The sequence below is a fragment of the Manis javanica genome, chromosome 7 (assembly GCF_040802235.1).
Source record: "Manis javanica isolate MJ-LG chromosome 7, MJ_LKY, whole genome shotgun sequence".
NCBI lineage: Eukaryota > Metazoa > Chordata > Mammalia > Pholidota > Manidae > Manis > Manis javanica.
In genome coordinates this window covers 74,555,139-74,577,381 of record NC_133162.1, presented here as the reverse complement: position 1 = coordinate 74,577,381, position 22,243 = coordinate 74,555,139, and the positions used below count along the sequence as shown (strand labels likewise).

The 22,243-nt window shown below is 46.7% G+C and overlaps 1 long non-coding RNA gene across 1 annotated transcript in view; it reads right to left on the bottom strand.

The window, feature by feature from the left end:
• LOC140850430 (uncharacterized) overlaps positions 1 to 17,469 on the bottom strand; it is an 83,240-nt gene extending 65,771 nt beyond the window's left edge. Inside the window, exon 1 of the long non-coding RNA XR_012133267.1 lies at positions 16,928 to 17,469. This is a non-coding gene — a long non-coding RNA (uncharacterized lncRNA). The remainder of the gene's footprint in view (positions 1 to 16,927) is intronic.
• Positions 17,470 to 22,243: the final 4,774 nt, after the last annotated feature.

Genomic DNA, 22,243 nt, shown 5'->3' with positions numbered 1-22,243 from the left:
ACAGTCCCAGGGACTGCACTTGGGTCCAGCCCTGTCATCAATGTGTGGCCTCAGGCACCTGTCTCTACCTCAGTCTTTAAAATTGGGGACTGACAGCCTTGGCCTCAGAGCACTATAGAGCCATTTGAATAGAAGGTTAGAGTAGGTGTTAGTTAATAAATACATACATAGAGTTTAACTACCCACCCACACTAGGAATAATTGAAATATTCTCTTGGGGAAAAGGCAAACTTACCCCTTCTAAATGCATTCTGTTTTACTGTATGAAATGCACAAAAAAAAATGCTTCTGAAAGTGCCCAACAAGTAGCAAATGCACAGTAAATATTGGCTATCTACTCCATGATCCAGGGCTTAAAAACACCATTAAAAAGAAACAATTTAAAGGAAGAAATGGCTAGCTTGGGAGATTTTTTACTTTAAGGCTGTACGTGAGGAAAGAGTCCATAGAAAGGGAAGTAGGAGTCATACATTCAGAAAACTACGGAGAATAATTCTCACTGTTTCTTACTTAGGAGCTTTAACAGTGCACATAAGAGAAAGCCCAACTCAGCTCTGCTCGAAACAATTAATACATGTAAGTGGAGGTCCAAGAGTTAAGACAGTTCCAGAACTGGTTGGCACAGGGACTCTGCAATGTCATGAAGCTCTGAGCTTCTGTCTTTGTCCCAGATGACATGCACCTTCATTCTTGCCCAGAGGAGACCCTGCTATTCCAATAAAGATTTCTGTATCTCATCCACAGCAAGAACTGGGGTGGGTGCTCAGCTTCATCCCAGGGGATAGGAAATAGAAAAAGGGAGAAGTTCAAGAGATAATGTGGGCAACAGTAGAGGCAGCATAGTTAACCACTGTGTGTGCTCTGCCCCTGAGGGAGTTTTTCAGGATGCAAACACCAAATAGTTGATTAACTGTGTCCATGACACACATCCTTTGATCCTTTGAGATAAATTTGCCATGTGCAAGTGGGCCAGTTCTGCCTGAAGTCAGTTGGTGCGCTGTTCTGTCAGAAACTATTTACTGATCTAATTAAAAATTCAGAGAAATTAACTGAATTCTCATGGGGTCCCTTTCTGCCAAATGTTTCTGTGCTGGGTACCATGAAAACCAAGGTCGATTGTTCATCCCATTGGGCTCATCATGGACAAGTGGTCCAGAAGACCACAGCCTCCGGCATCTGAGCCCCGGCCCACATCAGGAGGCCCAGTGCTGACTGACCCAGGCCCAGGCTGCACTCCGTCTATTGCACTTCCTTAAATTAGCATTCCTGATTTCACAGCTTTCTAAATTCATCCAAAATTCTCACAAAAGATTTTTTTTTCCAAGTCTGGTTTATTTCCAAAGGTGAAAAAGTCTAAACTATAAAATATTGCAATGTCTCAACAAAAGTCAACATGGGAGAATTTGGTGAAAAATCATGGAAGTTTATAAAAACCCCTCCACAGAATGAAGAATCCCCAAGGGCATTTGTCTGGTTTAAATTAACAACTTATGCTACAATTAAAACACGATTTGTATAAATCCTCCAGTTACCCCACATCACGAGAAAGGTCAAAGCATGACCATGTGTGTTGCACAGTTTGGGACCCTGCTCACAGTCTCCCATTTGGAATGAGCACTGTCTTAACTTTGCCTGAAGACTCTGTGCCATTAGCACAGAAGCATGTACCTCCTGGAATCTCAGAGCCTGTAACTCCACTTCTATCCTGGAGGGGTAAAATAGCTGTAGGTCCTGCATTTTGGGGGTTAAAATTGACAAAAACAATATAAATGTTCTCCAAGATGTAAATAAACAGAGCTGAAGACAGGGAGATGTTTCTTTTTTTTTCTTCATGTGTGTTTCACAGTAAAATGCTATATTATCAATCCAAGTACACAGAATACCTAATTTTTAAAAATTATTTTCTATTTTGCTATCATTAATGTACAATTACATGACCAACATTATGGTTACTAGACTCCCCCTGTTATCAAGTCCCCACCACATAGCCCATTACAGTCACTGTCCATCAGCATAGTAAGATGCTATAGAATCACTACTTGTCTTCTCTGTGTTATACTGCCTTCCCCATGTTCTCCCCACCACATTTTACATGCTAATAGTAATGCTCCTTTCTCCCCCTTATCCCTTCTTCCCATCCATCCTCCCCAGACCCTTTCCCTTTGGTAACTATTAGTCCATTCTTGGGTTCTGTGAGTCTACTGCTGTTTTGGTCCTTCAGTTTTTGCTTTGCTCTTATACTCCACAGATGAGTGAAACCATTTGATACTTGTCTATCTCCACCTGGCTTATTTCACTGAGCATAATACCCTCTAGCTCCATCCATGTTGTTGTGATGGTAGGATTTGATTTCTTCTTATGGCTGAATGTTGGCAGCCGCGCTCAGAAAATAGCGCCCCATGCAGGGCAGCCGGAAGGCCCCGAACTTCCTAATGACAAATCATCCCACACCACTAAACTACATGCTAATTGCGCCTTGGCATAAGGACCAATGAGACCCACCAAATGGTTATGCTAATAAGGCATATGGAGCCGCACCAACCAGGTCAGAGCATGAGAACTATATAAGCAAGCCTCTCCTTCCCCTCTGGGTCCTGCCCAACTCATTTGTTTCACAAAGAGCTGAAGAATAAAGCTTTCTGCAGAAGAATCCTGCTGTTGTTGCATGCTGTTCTTGCCGGCGAGGACAGGGCACGCGACAAGTGGTGCCGAATCCCGGGAACCAGAACATCACCGGCACAGGGAGGACCCTTCAGACATCTGGAGAGGATTCAGAACTGCAGGTCAGAAGAAAGCCCGGAGGGGTAAGTTCCGAGAGGCCCCTGCTTTTTAGGATGATGGTTGATGGTTCTCTGTAAATAAGGAGGCACCATGGGGAATGCACCGTCATTAGTCACGGCGCTGCAGACAGCTCTCAAAGAGCGAAACTTGAAGGTCTCCAGCAAAGTCTTAGGATCTTTTGTGAAGGAGATAGACCGTGTGGCCCCCTGGTTCATTTGTTCAGGGTCCCTCTCAATCCCGAGCTGGGACAAACTGGGGAAAGATCTTGATAGAGAGGAGGAGGAGGGTAGCCTGAGGGGAGGCACCAGGCCCCTCTGGAAACTGATTAGAGCTTGTCTGCAAGATGAGAGATGTGAAAAGGTAATAAAAGAAGGTCAGAGAGCATTGACAGATATCCAAGAGAGCATGTCAGAAACGGAACGGGAAACAGAGAGCGCGCGCGGCCGAAAAAAGGCCACAAAAACGAAGGTAAAGAAACCTCAGAGTGAGGGAGAAAGCCCGCCTAGGGCAAAAGCGAAAGAGCCCCAAGAAGCGAGTGACAATCGCCTCGGAGAAAATAGTAAATACCCCTGGAAAGAGTTGAGGGACCTCCAACTCTCCAATAGGGAATCTGAGGAGGAATTAACGTCCGCAGAGGAAGGGGAAGAAAATAAAACCGCAGAGTGTAGAAGTAAGGGAACCAGCAAAGTTGAAAAGCGGACCAAGGAAAAAATGAAAGCAGGGTGTCCCCCGACGCCCTTTGCCCCGCCACCTTACGTGAGTGGCGCACTCTCCTTTTGCCACCCAGATACTCTTCAGGCAATTAGACAAATGTTTCCTGTATTTGAGGATAACGGTGTACGCTCTCACCAGCCCCTGAGCCATAAACAAGTTAAGGAGTTAGCAGAATCCGTTCGGGCTTATGGAGTCAGTGCTAACTATACCATAGCACAAGTTGAGAGATTAACAGAGACAGCCATGACACCCGCAGACTGGCAATATGTAACTAAGGCATGCCTTTCTAGTATGGGGCAATACATAGAATGGAAGGCATTGTGGCATGATATCAGCATGACCCAGGCACGCGCAAACGCGGCCGAAGGACAGCCTGCATGGTCATATGATATGCTGACGGGCCAAGGACAGTGGGTAGCCGACCAGACCGCCTTCCCCTTACAGGTGTATGCACAAATAAACACGTGCGCCGCCAAGGCATGGAAAGCCCTCACCAACAAAGGAGAAGTATCAGGCAATTTGACAAAAATTATTCAGGGGCTGAGCGAGCCATTTTCTGACTTTGTCGCTCGTATGATAGAGGCCGCAGGCAGAATATTTGGAGATCAGGAACAAGCAATGCCCCTAGTGGAGCAATTAGTGTTTGAACAATGTACCAAGGAATGCAGACAGGCGATAACACCCTGGAAACAAAAAGGGATACATGCCTGGTTGAAAGCCTGTAGAGAAATAGGAGGGCCACTCACCAATGCGGGCCTAGCCGCGGCCATATTACAGAGCCACAAACAAGCCAGGATCACTAACAGAAGTATCAAATGCTTTCAATGCGGGAAATTAGGACATATAAAGAGAGAGTGTAGGAGCCCAGCTTCAGAACAAACAACCCAAAAGACCCCTGGGTTGTGCCCTAAGTGTAAGAAAGGCAGGCATTGGGCTAATGAGTGCCGGTCTATTAAAGATATAGAAGGGAAACCCTTAGAGTTGCCAAAAAACGCCCAGAGGGGCCCCCGTCACCAGGGCCCGCAAATATATGGGGCAACCAGCACGCAAGTGTCATTCGGGAACAACCAGGCCCCCCAAGGAGAGCCACTTCAGGTTCCGCGGGATTGGACATCCGTGCCACCACCAGAATAGTGTTGACTCCACAGATGGGAGTTCAGCCTATCCCTTCAGACTTTAAAGGCCCCCTACCACCAAATACCATTGGGTTACTCCTAGGGCGCTCTTCTGCTGCATTGAAAGGCCTGGTAGTTCATCCCGGAGTCATAGATCAAGATTATGAAGGACAGGTAAAAATCATGTGTTCGGCTCCCAGAGGAATCTATCCTATATCCCCGGGAGACCGCATAGCCCAGCTCTTAGTTTTACCTAGTCTCCACGCCAATTATCTTGCTACCAACACGGAGAGGGGAGAAAGGGGCTTCGGCTCCTCTGACTGGGATTCAGCCTTCATAGTATTAGATTTAGCAGACAGACCAAAATTAACTCTTCAAATAGAGGGAAAGAGCTTTGAGGGAATCCTAGACACTGGAGCAGATAAAAGTATTATCTCTGCAACCTGGTGGCCCTCCAAGTGGCCTGTGACCCAATCCTCACATTCATTACAAGGTTTAGGATATGAGTCAAGCCCTTCAATTAGTGCCAAACCATTGAAATGGCGAGCCCCTGAAGGACAAGAGGGTACAGTCACCCCTTATGTACTCCCTCTACCGGTCAATTTATGGGGGAGGGATGTCATGAGAGACTTAGGCCTCAAACTCATTAATGAATACTCCACCCCCGCCCAAGGCATGATGATGGACATGGGATACATCCCTGGCAAGGGGCTGGGGAAACACCAACAGGGACACATAGAGCCCATCCTGCCCAAAGTAAAGAATGACCGTCACGGCCTGGGTTTTTCATAGGGGCCATTGAAGATGCCATGCCCATACCTTGGCTCACAGAGGAGGCCGTATGGGTTCCTCAGTGGCCCCTATCCTCTGAAAAATTAGAAGCAGCTCATTGCTTAGTGCAAGAGCAGCTCCAAGTGGGACACCTAGAACCCTCTGTGTCCCCATGGAACACACCCATATTTGTAATCAGGAAAAAGTCAGGATCATGGAGGTTGCTTCATGATCTGAGAGCAGTAAATGCTCAAATGAGAATGCTTGGACCCGTACAACGGGGACTGCCACTCCTCTCTGCCTTACCCAAAGAATGGAAAGTGCTCATAATAGATATTAAAGATTGTTTCTTTTCTATACCTCTAAGCTCCAAGGACAGGGAAAGATTTGCTTTTACTTTGCCAGCTATTAACCATGAACAACCCGATGCCAGATTTCAGTGGAAGGTCCTCCCTCAAGGAATGGCAAATAGCCCCACCATATGTCAACTGTACGTTCAGCGAGCGCTAGACCCAATTCGTAAGACCTATCCCACGCTAAAGATCATCCATTACATGGATGACATCCTTCTTTGCTCCCCACAACCAGCGGAAATAGAAGAAGCATATATAGATCTCACTAGATCCCTAGAAAATTGGAGACTGAATATAGCAAGCGAGAAGGTCCAAAAATCTAGTGTTAGCAAATTCCTAGGAGCAACCATTTACACAGATGTAATTTGCCCCCAAAAGCTTGAGATAAGACATAATCAATTGCGAAATTTGAATGACTTCCAAAAACTCCTAGGGGATATTAATTGGTTGCGCCCATACTTAAAGATACCCACCACTGAATTGACTCCACTATTTAAAACCCTAGAAGGAGACCCACAACTAACGTCACCGCGCTCCCTCACACCTGAAGCATTACAAGCCATTCGCAAAGTAGAACAGGCTTTGATGACAGCACAATTAAATAGAGTGCAATCGAATGAACCCTTTGAGTTGTGTGTCCTTCCCACCCCAGAGCTGCCAACAGCAGTCTTATGGCAGCACGGCCCACTGATCTGGATCCATCCCCAAGCCTCTCAGGCTAGGACAATAGAGTACTATCCAGCAGCCGTGGCCAAACTTGCTTTGAGAGGAGTAAAAACCTCCATGACACATTTCGGAGAGGCTCCAGCTAAAATTATAACCCCTTACAGCGTAGAACAGATACAAGTATTATGTGCTATGAACGATGATTGGGCCATACTTGCTTACAGTTTCTCAGGAACCTTTGATAATCATTTCCCTAAACATCCCCTCATCAACTTCGCCAAAAATCATCTCCTAGTATTTCCTCGGGTCACTAGCCTAACCCCGCTGCCTCATGGAAAAACAGTTTACACGGACGGGTCTAAGACAGGCACAGGTGCCTATGTCCATGATGGCAAAGTTGTGACAAAAGGCTACACGCCTGACACTCCACAAATAGTGGAATGTCGCATAGTCTTAGAGGTCCTACAAATCTTTCCTGAACCTTTAAATATTGTGTCTGACTCCTGTTATGTAGTTAATGCAGTCAAATCTCTAGAAGTGGCCGGGCTAATCAAAGCGTCCAGCCCAGTAGCCACTTTGTTCAAACAGATACAATCAGCACTACTTCATAGGCAATCTCCTTTGTATATAACTCATATCAGAGCACATTCAGGCCTTCCCGGGCCTATGACCCAAGGCAACCACCTGGCAGACCTCGCAACCAGAAATATAGCTTTTCCCCTGCTAGACCCTATCACCACAGCTTCAAAATTCCATACACAATTTCATGTCACTGCCGAAACACTGCGCAAGCGGTTTAGCATAACCAGGGCCGAAGCTAGGAACATTGTCCTTAGCTGCCAACATTGCTGCAGCTTCCTTCCCACACCTCATGTTGGGATCAACCCCAGAGGTATTAGGCCTTTACAAGTTTGGCAAATGGATGTGACGCATATTTCGTCTTTTGGGAAACTGAAATATGTACATGTATCCGTGGATACTTGTTCAGGAGTCATCTTTGCCTCCCCATTGTCAGGAGAGAAAGCTTCCCATGTCATCCAGCACTGCCTTGAAGCTTGGAGCGCATGGGGGTTACCACAGATTCTGAAAACAGACAATGGCCCAGCCTATACCTCTACAAAATTTGCTCAATTTTGTCATCACATGGGGATAAAACATATCACTGGCCTTCCCTACAACCCACAGGGTCAAGGGATTGTGGAACGCGCGAACCGCACGCTCAAATCCTATTTACTTAAACAAAAAGGGGGAATTGAAAATATACCCCCCACACCAAAAACTGCCATAGCCCTAGCACTTTTCACTATAAATTTTTTGAATCTGGATGCTCAAAGCCATACAGCAGCGGATCGCCATAATCAGTGGCCAAAAGACCCACAAGAACTAGTAAAATGGAAGGACGTGTTATCTAACCAATGGAAGGGCCCGGATCCAATCATAATCAGATCCAGGGGAGCTGTGTGTGTTTTCCCCCAGGGTGAAGAAAATCCCTTCTGGATCCCGGAGCGCCTAACGAGGAAAGTCCTAAACAAAGGAGATGACTTCGCTGTACCTCCTGACCCTGCTCCTGACACTGGAGACCCCGACTCAGGGAGTATTGAGATGGGGAATCCTGTCTGCCTTTCCTAAGCCTATGCCTGTCCGTTTCAATGCAGCCGTTTTTCCGCGCTTTTTCACTACCAATACTAGTATGAACTTGCCCTACTTAGTTAAAGACACCCTAGTAGCTCCCCTGGGAGAAAACCGATCCTTCGTAACTAATGGGTCATTATGCTTCACCACTCAGAATCTAGCTGGCTGTATCTCCCTGAAACGGAGGAAATACGGATGGTTCAGTGACATAATTCTAGAGGCCAGTAGCCTCCCCGTTATGTCAGCTAAATTTGAAGGGCCTAATAAGGAAGGGAGCCCGTCCTATAAGAACATGACTATCCACCAGATGGTTCTCTGGATCAATGGCACATTTGTACACTCTCCCAGGAACAATTCCACCGACAGGCCTCGTCAACCCAAATATGCCTCCCATTGTGTGGGCGACTATGAGGGAGAGCTGTGGCCCTGGACTGACTGTCAGTCAACTGTAGTAACGTGGGCAACTGAGAGGCAGGAGTTTACCATCTCCCCAGATATGGAGGGACGGCCAGCCAATGAGGCTTGGTGGCCAGTAAAGGTGCTCGAAGGCGAGTTTCGTCAGCAGCTGAGCATGAACCCCTTCCATAAATGGATGCTGTGTGGAGTCAATGGCTCGTGTACCGACCTCTCCCCCTTTTCCGCCCTCCAGGGTGGGGGAATCGGTGTAAAAAATATCACCTTTTGGTGCGAGAATAACCACATGCGCGCACACTGGAACATGATCATGACCCATAACAACGAGAACTACACGTGTTCAGCAAAATCAGGTCCAGAGTCACCTAATTCCCTTTTTCCACCTTCTCCAGTATGCGTATACCCCCCATTTCTGTTTATCTTATCCAATAGTAGCTTTGACTCCTGCTCCAATGAAACCTGCTTTCTGTCTCAGTGTTGGGATGCGCGTAACTTTACCAATGCTTTGGTAGTCCGCATCCCCCGTTGGGTCCCTGTTCCCGTAGACGCCCCTAACACCATGACTCTGTTTCGAGAAAGGCGCGATTTCGGTGTTACAGCCGCCATAGTGCTCCTGATCTCCGCGACCGCGGTCGCAGCCACCGCCGCTGGTATAGCTTTACACACCTCCATCAAATCGGCTACAGAGCTCAATAACCTTGCAGCCTCAGTAGCTTCTGCCCTGGACCAACAGTCCACACTTGATGGCAAACTGAAAGGAGGAATAATGATCCTCAATCAACGCATAGATCTCGTGGAGGAACAAATGGAAGTGCTCTGGCAAATGGCCCAATTGGGATGTGAGCGGAAATATCGTGCCCTCTGCATCACTAGCATTCAATATAAAAATTTTACACGGGCAGCTAATCTGTCACGAGACCTGTCCCAGTATCTTTCAGGAAACTGGTCCCAAGACTTCGATGGGACACTAGAAGAGCTGCGGCGAGAAATTATCCACATCAACTCCACCCGTCTAGATATCTCCGTAGCGGAAGGACTCTCTTCCTGGTTCCTCAGAGCTCTCTCCCACGTCAAGGAGTGGGCGGGCATGGCTGGGATGGGCGTGTTCCTGCTTGGAGGTCTCATGCTCTTACTCTGGTTGTTATGCAGACTCCGCAACCAACATAAGCAGGACAAGGTGATCCTTGCTCAAGCCCTAATGGCGATAGACGTTGGCGCCTCTCCCCAAGTGTGGCTCAACATGCTTAAGAAGGAAGCTCGGCTTTAGCTTGAGGTAGCTCTTGCACCCTGAGCCCATGTGGCACTGCACCAGGCCCGAGTACCTCAATGCTTAATCACAGCTTTCTTTAAGAAGCTCATGGTGCAAGAGGGTTGAGAAAAAGGGTCCAAACCCTTTGTACCAAGCGGTCCCAACACCAGCCAGAGGATGCGAGGCAAAGCACTGCAAGAGGTCTTGGACCCCTCTGAGAGGCATGCCTGACTGCATAGGGGTAGATGCCCAGAACCCCTCTCCAAAAAGGGGGCATCAAGAAGTATGATGGAGGTCAGGCCTCTGTCTCCGCCTCTGCTGGCAAGTTCCGCCTTGAGCTTCTGTTAGACAAAAAAGGGGGAGATGTTGGCAGCCGCGCTCAGAAAATAGCGCCCCATGCAGGGCAGCCGGAAGGCCCCGAACTTCCTAATGACAAATCATCCCACACCACTAAACTACATGCTAATTGCGCCTTGGCATAAGGACCAATGAGACCCACCAAATGGTTATGCTAATAAGGCATATGGAGCCGCACCAACCAGGTCAGAGCATGAGAACTATATAAGCAAGCCTCTCCTTCCCCTCTGGGTCCTGCCCAACTCATTTGTTTCACAAAGAGCTGAAGAATAAAGCTTTCTGCAGAAGAATCCTGCTGTTGTTGCATGCTGTTCTTGCCGGCGAGGACAGGGCACGCGACAGCTGAATAATATTCCATTGTGTATATGTACCACATCTTCTTTATCCATTCATCTACTGATGGACACTTAGGTTGCTTCCATTTCTTGGCTATTGTAAATAGTGCTGCGATAAACATAGGGGTGCATATGTCTTTTTAAAACTGGGCTCCTGCATACTTAGGGTAAATTCCTAGGAGTGGAATTCCTGGGTCAAATTGATATTTCCATTTTTAGTTTTTAGAGGAACCTCCATACTACTTTCCACAATGGTTGAACTAATTTATATTCCCACCAGCAGTGTAGGAGAGTTCCCCTTTCTCCACATCCTTGCCAATATTTACTGTTGTTTGTCTTTTGGATGTTGGCCATCCTAACTGCTGTGAGGTGATATGTCTTTGTGGTTTTAATTTGCATCTCTCTGATGATTAGCGATGTGGAACATCTTTTCATGTGCCTGTTGGCCATCTGAATTTCTTCTTTGGAGAAGTGTTTGTTCAGATCCTCTGTCCATTTTTTAATTGGATTATTTGCTTTTTGTTTGTTTAGGTGCATGAGCACTTTATATAATTTGGATGTCAACCCCTTATCGGATATGTCATTTATGAATATATTCTCCCATACTGTGGGATGCCTTTTTGTTCCACACCAAAGGATGGTGTCCTTTGCTGTACAGAAGCTTTTTAGTTTAATAGAGTCCCACTTGTTCACTTTTGCTTTTGTTTTCCTTGCCCAGGGAGATATGTTCATGAAAAAGTTGCCCATGTTTATGTCCAAGAGATTTTTGCCTATGTTTTTTTCTAAGAGTTTTAGGGTTTCATGACTTACATTCAGGTCTTTGATCCACTTTGAGTTCACTTTTGTGTATGGGGTTAGACAGTGATCCAGTTTCATTCTCTTACATGTTACTGTCCAGTTTTGCCAACACTAGCTGTTGAAGAGGCTGTCATTTCCCCATTGCATATCCATGGAGGGAGGTGTTTCTTAACTGACTTAGGCAGAATCAGGGGTTAAAGAACACATTAATTTAATCCAATAGACATTTACCCACTTGGGGACAATGAAGGGCCATTGTGACAACTGTTTAGTGGCATCTGTTTACCCTTTCAAGCACTGTACCCAGTGGACATCCTCAAGTAAGAGTTTTACAACTCCTCAAATGTATTTTCTGGCATCTATTCAGAAGATCAGGGGGTTAGTTTGTTTCTACCTTAGTAACGTTGCAAATAATGTTAACAAATTTCCTTTTGTTGAACTATCCTTGCATGGCTGGGACAAACCATTCTTGGTCAGTACCTACTACTCTTTATGAACACTGATTTGTTAACATTTCAACTAAGATTTTGCACCTTTGTTTATGAATGAGGCTACCCTATACATTTTACTTTTCATGCTCTTCTTTTTTCCAATGTGGGACCAGGGTTATGTTCACAGTTTACAAAGAAATGAGGACTGTTTCATCTTTTGCTGTGTTCTGGAACAGTTTAAATAATAGAAAGTATCAGTTCCTTGAAAGATAGTGACTATTTTCATAGTATTTTGTAACACCTTTTCAATTTCTTCCATATTTATGGGAGCTTTTTGGACCCTTCTTGAATCAAGTTTAGAAATCTATAGTTTCCCAGAATTTGTTCTTCTCATTTATATTGTTCAAAAATATTTGTAAAGAATTTCTTCTTTTTAAAATACCTTACCTTTCATGAACCACACTGTTTCTCATTATGCAGTCCTGATATTGTCTTCTCTTTTTCTCTTGATTACTGTCAAGAAGTTCATCTATTTTAATACTTTCAAAGAATCATCTTTTTTCCCTTGTCAATCTTCATTAATTTGAGCTTTCTTTACTGTTTAATGACTTCTTCCTAAAATACATTTAAAAGCAGGAACCCTCTTCTGAGTTGCATGGAGATATAATATGTCACGCTGCAGGTAGTATTCATTTCTAAATAGTCTGCACTTCCTAATTGATATTCCCTATAATCAAGCATTGTTTAGAACCGTGGTTTAGTTTCTTTGGTTTTGTTTTTATTTTCAAAGTAGATCAGTTTGGATGGACTCCCTTTTTTGCAGTTACTGCCTCCAGAAAGGATAGTATGCATGTTTGCTTATTTTTGTAGTAATAGTCATAAAATTTCCCCGGGTCTTAGAAAAGAGTATGTGTCTTATTTATTAAATATTACAGTACATCAATAATATTAATTGTATTACAAAAATCATCTAAACTCTTATACATTTGTTGTCAGTATTTTGGCAATTCTCTGAAAGATGTGCAAAAACACACAATTAATGCATCTTAACAGGTTTTTTAACTTTTGCAGTATGAACATTGGCCCCAATAATTGTAAAAATTCAAAAAATCAAATAAGAGAGTTTATGGATGGATAAAACAATAGAAAGATAGGTATCTAATAAAGTAAATAGAGTAAAATGTTCATTTTAGATTCTGGACAATACATATACAGGTGTTCATTGCATTATTCCTTCAACTTTTCTGTTTGAATATTTTCATAATAAAATGTTAAAAAGACACAAATTTTTAAAACCAGCTTCATGGTTGTGTTCTTTAAGTCTGCCCACCAATTGAAGTCCTCAAAGTAACTTAACTTGTCTCCCATGGACACTGATGGAATGAAGTTGGTGCAAGAAAATATACCATCACTAGTCTTACACATAAATGTTCAAATTTTAAATCTAGCTAAAATAATAAGAGCAATTAACACTTATTAAATGTTTACTATGTGCCAGAATGTGCATTATCTCATTTTATCTTTACAACAGCCCTCTGTGGGTTAACTAATATCACCATTTTTATAGATAACACTGAAGCTTATAAAAGTGAAGGCACTGTCTTAATCTAGACAGCCTAGCAGCGGCAGATCCAGGATTCCAACTCGGCTCCATGTGACTTTAGAGCTAGCACCCTTTAGCCTCCACCCTCCACAGACCTGCCATGTCAGCACAGTGGCCGCCTGCTACGAGAGGCTGCTGCTGAGCACTTGGGATAGAGCGAGGCTGAACTGAAATGTGCCCTGAGGATAAAAACACACCAGTTTTCTAAGGCCTGGAACAGCAAATCAGAAAACAAAATATTTCTGATCATTTTAATATTAATATGTGTTGAAATAATATTTTGCACCTATCGAGTTAAATAGAATATATTTTTCAAATTAAACTCACCTACTATTAGAAATTTTTCAAGTATAAATCTAGCTCACATTAAATTTCTACTGGACAGTGCTGGTCTAGTCCCATTTGATTCTGAAAGGAACTGTTTTGCATTTCTTCTCTCTGATTTTAGTTTATAGCCTCCTTATGACAAAAATAGTAAGATGAGGGGAGGTGGCAAATATAATTATAGGAGGAGCACACTGTGCCAGCCTGAACATCAAGGAAGGGGAAAGGTGCTGCCACAGGAGGGACAGCGGAAGTAGGCATGCTTAGACTGGCAGGCAGGTGACTTGGAAGGAGATGTGAGCTGTGTCTTACCTGCAGGGGGATTCCCATGTGAAGATCAAATAGACCAGACAATGAGGTGCCTCCACACTGCAGGAATTATCCAGTTGTGGAGCTTCCTGTTGCTGAATGCCTGCTACGTGTAAGTCTCTGCAATCTTGGCTGAGTTCAAAGAGGCCCACAGTTGTTTAGAAAGAGTGACTTTCCCTCCCTGCTCATCACAGCCTCCACTGCACTACAGTATGAGAAGAGGTAAAAGAAGAACCCCAGGGCACAGAAGGGAAGGCTGTGCCCCACTGATATACCCGGCCCCCTGGCTCAGAGACCCAGAGCACCGAGGCCCCATCTCAGGAATCCAAGGCCACGCTGAGGCGAAGCCTGGAGTAGAGGACATGGGAGGGAAGTAACAGTCTCAGGCATATGGTGCCAGATTGTGAATTTCTCTGGAGTCTGTGCTAAAGGAAATGGGAACCCACTGAAGGTGCAGCATTGTGAGGCAAATTAACACCAGGCTGGCAAGAGGGACAGCATCATGGAATTTAATTGAAAAAGACTGAAATATTTCCTCATTTTCAGGAGTGCATGCCAAATGTGACACTTAGGCAACGTGGGAAACTGCTGCAGACTGCCAGCAAGGGCCCCAGTGAGACTTCTAAATTCTTCCTCTATATTGTATATATAAACCCACCTCTACTATTGTTGACCTAACTGGCAACTACTCGGTATCTTCACCCTATTTATTGACAAGGACTCAGCTGTGGAGTTGGGAAGGCCCAGGTCCCAGGCCAGCTCTACTACCTACTAATACTGTGATTGGGGTCAAGTTACTGAAAATAACTAGGCTTCAGTTCCCCCCTTGGAAAGGGAAAAGTATATGTACTCCCTCCCAGAAAAGTGGGGGTAAAGGGGCAGGGCAACTAAGGAAAAAGCCAATCAGGCATAGGCAGGAAATGACCTTGTCTGGAGAGAAGATGAGTTTGGGTTGTGGCACACTGCAGGTAAGGGGCATGACGTAGCATTAACAACATGGACTCCAGAGCCAGCAGCCCTGGGTTCAAGTCCGTGGGCTGCCTTGGTGTCTTCCTCTGTTTAACAAAAATAGTAAGAATATCTACCTCACTTAAAGAAGCTGCCTCATGGATCCTAGCCAGGAACCCTGTTACAACAACCTCTATCCGTTTCGAGACAGTTTATTAGCAGGGGAGGCACCTATAGTTGCAACACAGTCTTCAGTCCTGGGGAAAGCTGGCCTCTCAAGGATTTGTTTGTTTATTCATTCAAAAAATATGTGTTGAGCAGCTGCTATGTGCCAGATATTATTCTAAACACCTGGCGTACATCAATGAACAAAACATGCCTGACCTCATGGAGTTTGCAACCCTCGTAAGAATAAATGGCAGACAATAAACAAGCAAATCATACAGTACATCAGAGAGGATAAGTATAATAGTGTAAGAAACAGGGCAGCACAAAGACAGTGGGAAGGCAGGTGCCACATTAAGGAGAGTCAAGCTCAACCTCATGGAGAAAATGACATTTGACTAGAAGAATACCGGGGGGAGGAATATTCCGGATAGAGGCAGCTGTCAGTGCAAATGTTCTCAAGGGGTGCATGCCTGCTGCTACAGAGGAACAGCAAGGAGGCCACAGGAAACAGACTGGAATGAGGGAGGGGCAAACTGATGGGTCAGAGATTCGGGTCCAGATTGTAGAAGGACTTGTGCACAATTAAAGGACTGAGTTCCTGCTCTCAGTGAGCTCAGAGGTATGGCAGGAATTTAAACAGAAGAGGGCGGTGAGCTCTCTGATATTTGAAATTGCTCTGGTGACAGCAGACCACAGCCAAGGAAGCGTGAAGCAGGGAGACAGGTAAGTTCTCACAATAATCCTTAGGAACACGGTGGCAGTGCTTGGACCAAGTGACAGCACAGGAGACGTAAGTGATTGGATTTTGGCACGTGTCTTTGCTCTAGCATCCCCCTGGCTATCCTTGCATCCATGGTGATCCCTGGGCCTCACAGAATGCTTCCAGCTTTTCAAACACCATATTTTTTTTTTGCATTTTTTTCCTTTTTCATTTTTACTGTGGTGAAATACACAGAACATAAAATGTACCATCTTAGCTATTTTTAAGTGTACAGTTCAGTGGTATTAAACGCATTCACACTGTGTTGTGTGGCGATCCCCTGTAACTCTTTCCACCTTGTAAAATTGAAACTTGGATATTTTTTGAAAGTAGAGACAGACCTCCTGGCAAATGGTGGATATTGGTCAGATATCAGAAGCACATCATTTGGACAGAATGTGGCCCAGGAAGTCACCACTGGGCTGTGGACACCACTTCTACCAAACTGGTCTGCTGGAGATGTTTCCACGGAGAACCCTGGACCACTGCTGGACCAGGAGCTGCAGGCCAAGGTTTTCGGAGCATAGCAGCCTCTTGACCAAGAACATCACCCTATTGTCTGGAGGGTCCGGAAGGATTTCCCTTACATATTCTTAGAAACTCAGCAAAAGAGTGTGAAAAGCTGGAAGCATTCTGCGAGGCCCAGGGGTCACCATGGATGCAGGGACAGTCAGACGGATGCTAGAGCAAAGACACACGCCAGAGTTTTGGAGCCAGGCCTGGGGCCAGCTCCCGCAGGGGAGGGAAGACCCTTCCCCCAAGGCAGTGGGCCCCCACATACGGCCAGGAACAGAGAGCCCACAGCCACCTCTACCAGGGGTCCCAGAGACCACCCACTGCTTCCTGCTCCATCTCAGCCTAAGCTCATGTGCCCCTTATGTCTGCAGACCCGAAAACACCAGGACAATTGGGAGCCAGTGGAAGTCCCAAAGGACCAACCCAGGGAATGGCAACAGTTTCGAGTAAAGGGCCATATTAGGCTTTGCCGCCACAGAGTGTGTCACGACTTCTCAGCTCTGCTGTTAGAGAGCAGAAGCAGCTGTAGCGCCACAGGTAAACAAAAAAAGCATGGCTGTGTTCCCATAAAGCACCCTTCATGAAACTGAAATCTAAATTTTGTGTAATTTTCACATATCACAAAATTATTTTCTTTTGAGTTTTCTTCCCCAACCATTAAAAAATGTAAAAACCATTCTTACCTTGCCGGCCAAACAAAACCGGGCAGTGGCTGGATTCGGCCAACCTGCCACGGTTCAAGGACCCTGGACTAAACCGTGTGCCTTGGGAGCCACCAGGGCAGTCCCAAGGACCAGGCCTGCGTTCCACCCTGCTGGCTCTGGTGGAAGGGAGGACCCTGCACCCGCTCCCTCCAGGGCTCCAGGCAGCAGGAGCCTCAAGGTCATGCCCCCAGCGAGGTCTTCCCCCAGCCCCAGCCCCAGCTCAGTGGAGACAGCTTTAACAGAGGTGCCAAGGGTAGGCCCGCTGCCAGCTAACAGACGCTGCACAAATCGCATCACCGCACCTGCCCTTCACAACACCTTCCTGCCACCTACTGGAAACTGTTATAATACACAGTTCTATGCCAAGCAGGAATTTGAGTGGCAATTTTTCTCCGGTTTTGCGATTATCATTTGTTCAGTTTAAGTTAGCGAGCAACTAACTCACAGGAGTCCCAGAAGATGTCGTGTAAATGACAAAAAGATCTCTCTTCCACAACTTTTGGAACTGGGTGATGGGAGGGAGGAGGGCGGAGGAAGGAGGCGGTGCTGTGCTGTTCTCGCCCGTCGTTGCAGGCTGGACTGGTGCTTTGCAAGACGCTGAAGGTGTTCTGCAAACAGAAAGCCTTTCTCAGGTAAGTGAGTCCCACCAGCTTGTTTCCACCCAACTCTGGAATGACAGAAAAGAGGTCATTGGCGCCTGCTGGTTCAAGCACTCTGCATGGCAGCCCTTCTGCGGGGCAGTCGGCCACATGGCAGAGCACAGCAGCTCCGATTCTGAAAGGGCTCTGAGCTGAGGCCCAGGAGAACCCTAGGGAGGCCAAGCTCTTCCAGTGACTCCATGATCCCGGGTCAGCGCCTGAACTCCTCCTGCCTCAGTTTCACTACCGGAGGTTGTGACCTCACAGAAGTTATGTGACTAGGAAATGAACATCCTTTGCACATAATTAGCAAGTACAATCCTGGGCTGGAGAGGCTGGAGTGAGAATAGGACACTGGAGAAAAGTGTCTGCTTCTACTAAAACCAGGAAGCATGGGGAGAGAGTTGGTAACATGGCTCTAGGCTTCCGGACCCAGGGATGAGTGCCCCGGTGTCAAGAGGAAGAAGGAAAACCGTCAGAGACGGAGACCAAGGGGTATTTACAAAGCTATAAGGGCCATCGTCTCTAATTTAAAGCAAAACCTCTGTATTCACTAGGGAAACAAGGAGGAAAGGAACAGCAGAGATCTGTGTCCCCTGCCCCCAAGTCTGACATTTCCAGCACTCTCAGGCAAGGAGAGAAGCCAGGTCAAGTTCCCACAGCAAAACAGGTGTGGGCACAGAGAAGACTCCGGAAGCCCAAGGTGCCTGTCAGCTAGGACGCAGGGGACCTGGGATGCCTAGAGCTCCGTGTAGTGGGGCCTGGAGTGGGGGCAAGATAAAGTGCAAATGTGAGATCCAGATCTGGTAACAAAACTGTCTGAGGAAGGGCCAGTGGATCTGTGTTATGACAGCTGCACAGGAGCAGCCTGGCGCTGAGTGTGGGGACAATGGGTCTTTGTGGGTACACGGTGGGGGGAGCAGTACAATGGGCCAGAGGCCCTTTAGAGCTCTCTAGGACCCTGGGAAAGGGATGCTGCAAGGGAAAGGCTGAGTATTATGGCTCAGCCAACCCCCTTTCCTCCATGAACTGACAAGTCCCTGAATCAGCTCTAACCAGTTTCCATCTCCTCATCCACGTACAACGACTCCTGTCAGAACGTGGGACCTCTCTGGGCCTGGCATGTTGTGCAGACTACCTTCTTCAAGCCCAGCGGGACTCAGCAAGACGCCCACGGCACTCAAAACGCAGGCTGAGGTTTGATTCTGCTCTGACCGGAGTTAGGAAGGTGAGGCCCCAGGGGCCCACCAGCAGTTATCTCAGGAAACCCGAGAGACAAACGCTCAAGCTCTCCTTCCTCCCTTCCTTTCCCACAGCCCCGTCTCCCACCACCCAGCCACCAGCAGCCCCCACGAGTCAGGTCCGCCGACACAGCTGCCCGTGGCTCCGCAAGTGGGACCCCGTCCTCGGGGAGTGGGCACTGTGTCCTGCGCTGCCTGCCAAGCCACCGACACAAAGTCCTCCTGCCCCCACCCCACCCCCACAATCTGAGCCGAATTATACATTTTAGTGGGAATCTGAAGACCCTGGAATAAGCCAAGGGAAGAATAACAGACCTGAGAAGGGAGCCTGGCATCTGGCCCTGACTACATCGCTGGAGACATGCTTTGGCCTCCATCTACCACTCTCATGGGATATTCCTCTATTTGTTCAGAACTTGGACATATGGGGATGTATTTACTGTATCTGCTCAGAGACCCCAACACTTCCCGAGTCCTGCCCCGATCCTCCTCTTCTCAGTAAAGGATTGGGAACTGACAGTGAAGGGTCATGAGAAAGGCCCCACCTGGCTGCGGCTGGGCCTGGGACCTCCACCTGACCACCCCCCGGGGGCACTCAGAAGGGCTCACTCTGGCCCCAGCGCCAGATGTGCAGTTGTGTCAAGCCCTGTGCTCCCTGGTTAGAATCAACCCAAGAACGAGGGGAGGAGGATTCGGACAGTTTTAAACCTAAAATGGTTGAGCAATCACTAACTCGGCAGAGTTAACCAGGAAGTGGTTACTTTACCTCTATCAATCATAGAAGACAAAGAAGCCAGACTGGAACTGAGAAGATCGTGGGAGCTGCACTTCTCTGATGCCCAAGCCTGCGGGCAAGCTCTGGCCAGCCACAAAGGCCCTTCCTGCAGCCTGTGGCTCTAACCCTCACGACGGTGCGTGCCACGGCTGCACCTGCGGACGCCAACTCCCTGCCCCTCCCGCAGGCCGTCCTTGTGGCCAGATTGTCACACAGTGTGAGATATATCACACGAAATTGCAAAGGGGGGTAGCAAGTTCCCTTGGATCCACTGATTATAATCAATGTTGCTGCCTTCCGGTAGGAATGGCCCATTTGCAGGGAAAGTCGATGAACTTCAGACCATAAACAAAGATCTAGCCTTCCAAGCTTTCCGAGGATTCCGCCCCAAGGAGACCATGCACCACCGCGCCTGCTGCTCCACCGCCCCTGCAGGGTTGTCGTGTGCGCCCGTCAGAGCCGCTGGCCTTCGGGGGACACCACCCGACACTGACGGGCCGGTGGGCTGCGCAGTGCCCCATTCAAGCCTGCAGACACAGAGCGTGCCGGGCTGGCCGCCAGGTCTGGGTCAACGAGCAGCCCAAGTAGGCGACAAACGTGCTGTAAGGACTGTGGGTTGTCGCCATTGGGGTCCCCCATCACTGTTCCCTCTGCCATCCACCTGCACATTGGAAGAGCCTCCAACGGCAGGAGAGGAGATCCTATATGAGGTGGCCTCTGAGCCCCAGAAAGTGAGAGAGATAGTGCCCTAATCTCGGTGGGCAGGAGAAGCTCTGAGGACCTCCCAAAGGAGGGGCCACAATAATGTAAAATAGCCCTACAAACCTTTAAAAGGTACCCAGCGTTGAAGTGCACATTTGAAACCTCCTAAGTGTCCAACAACCTAAGCATAGTTATAATTAATAATAACTGTTTAACTGAGAGGGGGCCATTTCTATTCACTAATATGACCACATTGCATCTTTAAAATGCATCGAAGAAACGGAAATGTTCATGGTGATTTTCTCTGATAGTAACAAATTTTTCCTCCTTGCATTTTTCTGTATTCTTACAAATTGTATTGTTCCTAAAATCGTAAAACCATCTTTGCTTTAAAAAAGAAAGGACATTTGGAAGCAAGTGAGGATTATATGAAAGAGCACGTTCCCCAAGAAGATAAGCAGTTGGAGTGCTTGACCTTGGGCAAAAAGAAAACACCATGTGCTTCCAACAGAGGCAGTGGGTGGCCCCAGGAAGCCTGCTCTGGCGGCTGCATTTGGAGGAGCTGGGCCAGGCCTGGAGGGTCTCCCTCCCAAACAGGACCAGATGCTGCCTGCTGAGGGAAGAGCTACCATGGTGAAAGTTTAGCATGAGGGGTGGCATGGCAGATGGAGCTGAGAAAGGGACATGTGGGGGCAGGGGGTCCAGTGGTCAGAGATTGCAAACCTGGGGCTGACTTCCTGGCTTCAGGGTCAGGGGCAAGCACTTTAACACAGCCTCCCCAACAAGGCTTCTCCCAGGAGGGTGACGGTGCCCCCAACACATACCCCACTGCCACTCAGAGCACAGTCCCTCCCTCCCCAGTGCTCCTCAACTGTACTTTAACAGCCTGAGCTAGCATCTTTTTCCTGTTCAAATAACCTACTCTTTTCATAAAAACTATATCAATTTACCAATCATGCACACAAATCAACTTTCTGAGAGCACTTGGGAGAGGGCCTGCACAGAGCAAATGGCAATGCCTGTGGCACCCGTGGGACTTTGGGACAATCTGGGAGCGTGCCATTAGGGAGACGCATGAGCTCTGCTCTGTCCTTCCCTGCTGCATCACAGAAGTTGCGGGTCATCACAACTTTTGTGATGACAATCTGTACATAGCGTCAATGAAAAATTCTGTTACTCTTTTTTATTGTGGTAAAATATATATAACATAGAACATACCGTTTATAGGTATACAACTCAGTGGCATTAAGTACATTCACACTGCTGTGTGTGCAGCCACCACCACCCATCCCCAGAGCTATTCCATCTTCCCAAACTGACATTCTGTGCCCACTAAACACTAACTCCCCATCCTACTTTGCCTGCAGTTGCTGGCAACCACCATTCTACTTTCTGTCTCAGTGAATTTGATTCCAGGTCCTTGATGCTAGTGGAGTCATACAATGTTTGTATCGAGATCTTGTAGGTATTTTGTTAGATTTCTTCCTAGATATTTGGTGGTTTTGATGTTCTTATTAAAAAGTGCTTTTATTTCATTTTCTAATTGTCATTATATATGAATACAATTAATTGTTTATTGACTGTGTCCTGTGACCTTAACCGAATCCTATTAGTCTAGTGGTCTTATTCCCATATTCCATGGGATTTTCTACATACAGCACAAAGTCAAACTAACGACAGTTTCACTACTTCTTTTCCAATCTGCATGCTTTGTCTACTCTGGAGGTTAGAAATAAAGATGGGAAGCATTTGGGGATTATTGAACAAATGTTCATTTATTCATTTCCTAAATAGTCTTTGACTACTTGCTACATGTATGCTGCTGCCAGTAATGAAGGGAGTTCACAGATGCCCTTCATCAAGCTCTTGCTCTCCTAGTCAAGAGGAGACATATGTAACTATTGCTAATGCTGCATAGAAAAGAGCAAGGTTTGCAAAA